A 3,904-nucleotide genomic window follows, 5' to 3' on the forward strand; every position below is an offset into this window, starting at 1 on the left:
AAAGTTGTGTTATAAGCTGTTATTGTATTAGCTCTGTATCATGTTTGAACACCTTTCATTAATGTAGTAGGGACCTAGCAATTACGGGTTGCTTGTTTTCGAGTTAGGAGTGGAGGTGTAACGATTTAGCTGTTGGAGAGATTTAAAGCTTGAATGTGTAAATAGATTTCTTGCCATTAGGAAGGCAGAGTTATTTTGCTGGCCGTACTGTGGTTTCGTTCAAGCGTTCTGTGCTAGGAATGTCTGTGCGGAAAGTTAGGGGAGACTGCCTGTAAAATGTGATTCATCTCCATGCCAGTCCCCGCTGAATGCCAGAAGAGAGCCAGCTTGAATTCTTTCAGCCCTGCTGCTCCCTTGCTTCTGGAACCACCTCTGCCTGTGGGCACATCTGTGCTCCTGAAGTTAGGTGCTCCTGGTAGACCCAGACGCCTGTGGAAGCAGTGCGTCTCCGCGGAGTCCCTCGGGTTACCTGCGGAGCTTACGCAGAGCCCCGGGGTAAGGAGTGCTGGTCGCTGTGGGCTGTCCCCGGGAGCTGAGGAACCAGCCGGGATCCGATAAGTTGACTTCGCCTGGGCTCCGCACAAAGGTGCTTCCCCTGCGGGAGCCGCTGGGCTGGCGCCGTGCTGCGGGGCTGGCGGGACGCAGGGCTCTGTGCGTGTGGGTGCAGCTCGCCTGCACCGGATAACGAGGACTTGGTTTTTCATTCCTTTGGTTAATGCTCTCTGAGGGACAGCAGTGCGGGGACTCAGGTACTTGGACTAGAATGAAAGGTAGCTTTTCTGCCTTTTCCTTCTCTTCTATCGATGACTAGGACATGTTGATCAGGCTCTTGATTACAGCAGTGTGATCAGCACTCACGACAAGCTGATTTTGCCCCTACAGTCTGAGGCAGTGAGTGCGAGCTCTGCTTTCTAAAGTACAGGATTTGTTACTAGTTTTGAATGTGGGCTGCGAGTAGTACTGACAGACTTGGGTTTCTTGGAAGGCAAGCTTCACAGTCACACACTGATCAGCTGCTGAATAAGGTCTAAGGAATGGTGATGGACAAAGCATTTGTGTTTCTCCTGTATCTACAAGACGTGTATTTCCCCGCTCTGTTACTGTACGGACAGGTGACGAGGTGCAGAGAGGGTCTCTGTTGCACAGCATTTATTCTGTTTTCCCTATGACTGCTGTTTTTTACAAAGATAGTGGGAGCACTTAAAAAAAAAGTACATCTGCATTTTATTATCGTTCCTCTTCAAATAAATGTCTAAACGGTTTTAAAGGAGCTAACCATAAGCATTTGGTTAGCTTTCAGTAGAGAAGAAGCCATTTTCCTAGCAGTTCTGTGAGTAACGCCATCAGCTTTTCAGAGTTTCAGTTTCAAGTTCAGCAATTCATTTTAGGAACAATGAAACAATGAGAGGCATTTCGATTTGATCGATGCCACTGCTGTGAAATGTCTTCCTTGCTGCTGTACCAGTCAGGCTGGAATGTCTCTGGCTGCAGTGTTACGCTGCAGCACCACTGAGGGGAAGGAGCTGCTGCAAATGCCTCTTGCTCCTTGGCCGTCCCTGCTGGCAGCAGGTTCCTTCTGTCTGCAGATCTGAAGGGTTTGCAGCGTTGACGACCGTGCATGCCCTGCTTTCCAAATTGCTCCTTTTTGGTGGGTGAAAAGGAGAATGGTTTGTGAGTCTAAGGAAATACTCCTGCGAGGAGATTCAGTTGCTGAATGAATTCCTGCCCTGCATGTTTCACCACTGTGAAGGCAAACTGCTCCAGGTCTTCCTCGGGAGAGCTCTGTTCTTATCCCAGCTGGGGTGGAAGGGAGGAAGGCAGGTAATGTGAGCTGCATCTGCAGGTCAAATACCTCATTGCCCGCTACTCCTCCCCTTCCCAGCAGCTCCTTGTAGTTCACAAGACATTTTATAGTTTGAGCCAATGCCTCCTCCCTGGAAGTGTTCAAGGCCAGGTTGGATGGAGCTCTGAGCAGCCTGGTCTAGTGGAAGATGTCCCCGCTCATGGCAGGGGGGTTGGACCCAGATAATCTTTAAGGTCCCTTCCAACCCAAACCTTTCCATGATTCAATACTTCCAGCTATCACTGGAACTCCCACTTCAGCATATTAAACGGACTTGGTCAGCAACCTAACTGGCAGCTGTTGTGTACGGCTTCACTTCAGGAACTTTGAAAGTCTATGGTGTTAAGGATGCTGAGCTGTGCCCCTCATTTGTAGACAGCAGATGGCCTTTTCTGCTTGGGTCTTTCCAGGTAGAGGCCTCCTACACCTGCAGGTAAAGGGAGGCAAACTGCAAAGGGTCATTCTCCGCTCGCTGTTGTCATACCGCTGCCATGCGTGTCTGTGTGGTGGTATGGAACAGATGAGTTTTTCTGGGAGGAGTGGGGTTCTGGTGAGTTGCTCTGTTTCCAAAGCTCTTAAGTGTCCACTACTTGTGGAACGTAATTTCCGCAAGTGGTTATCACGTTCCTCCTTGTGCTTCTTCAAAGGTTTTTGCTTTTGTTACACCTACAAGGATTGGCTAGCCTATATGCTGTGCACTTCTGCAAGACAAACACATAGAAAAGCCAAAGGACCGGGAAATAGATTGTCCCAACACACAAGGAGGAAAGGACAATTCTCTCTGCATTTCTTGTGAACCTCTGAAGGTCTCTGAAGCCACTGGAGAGACAAGAACAGGAGGCAGAAAAAGGGAAGGCTTTCCCTCGTTATTCTTACGGGAGCTGTTTTTATATTTGTTTTAGTTCCAAACATTTTCATAGCGAGTCCAAAAAATTCCAAAATCTCAGCTAGGAGAAAATATCTATATTAGCCAAACAGTAATGTTGATGTTGTGTTATGAGTAGAACAAAGTGCCAGAAACTTTCTGGGAGAACACACCCTCCAATTTCGCTTGGCCCGAGCTATTCCCCAGAAGCCAGGAAGGATGCAAGAAGCAGTCTGGCTGCTGTGAGCTACGTCTCTACATGCTCTCCCTTCCCCAGCCCCCCTGCTCTTCTCTTGTGCCCAACTTTTGTTTCCAGTAAAAACATTAAACACTATAACATAGCCTGAAACTAACACTAAATAACTGAGGACTGTGTGGTTGACCTTTAATCATGGATGTTTATAAAAGATTTTTGACATTGATCAAGAATCCTTGTGATGAGAAACACAGACGCCGAGCATCCTTCTAGAACAGATGGGGGTTTAAAGCCAACAGCGTTCTCCATGCAAGGACTCCTCTCAAAATTAAGCGGCTCTGCTGCTCCCTTGGAATCCTCTACCCCTCTCCCTGCCATGCAGTGCCCAGGTAGTGCTGGCAATTATTTGTACAATTCCGTTATTTGGGTTTGGGGATGGTGGGAGCTGCTTCGGGGTAAAACCCACCAAAAGAAACATGGGGCTTTTTTCCTCCAGCTGGATCGGTTCCTACATCCTGCGCGCTGGGCAGCTGTACAGAAACTTGTGCCAGCATAACACAAGAAGCACCAGGCAGGAGAACAGAGAAGGGAAGGGGTGAGTGCTGCCTTTTCGGATGCCTGCGCCAACTTTGCATGTGTGTTAGATCAGTCTGAGAAAATGATTCACAATAATGCTGTTTGAATTCAGCAGTCCCAGCACTGGCTAACACTGATGGATTGGCGTGTTTATCGTCAGCTTGCACACCAGCATTAGAATTTCTGCTTTTCCGAGGCAGACGTTGAATGTTCTCCCTCAAATCGGGTATTTCTGTGACAGAGCTGAAGTCCAGCCGCTGCCTGAGGATGTGTCTGCGCTAGCTTTCTGCTCATTTTGAGGAAGCCGATACGGCCAGTCCTCGCGTCACTGGAGAGGAAGCCAGAATTAGCATCAACGTGCGCTTCACAGGCAGCGTGTGCTGCTCGTCGCCATGGATTGTTAACTCTGAAACGAAGGGGTCGG

The sequence above is a fragment of the Opisthocomus hoazin genome, chromosome 3, assembly GCF_030867145.1.
Source record: "Opisthocomus hoazin isolate bOpiHoa1 chromosome 3, bOpiHoa1.hap1, whole genome shotgun sequence".
NCBI classification, from domain to species: Eukaryota; Metazoa; Chordata; class Aves; order Opisthocomiformes; family Opisthocomidae; genus Opisthocomus; species Opisthocomus hoazin.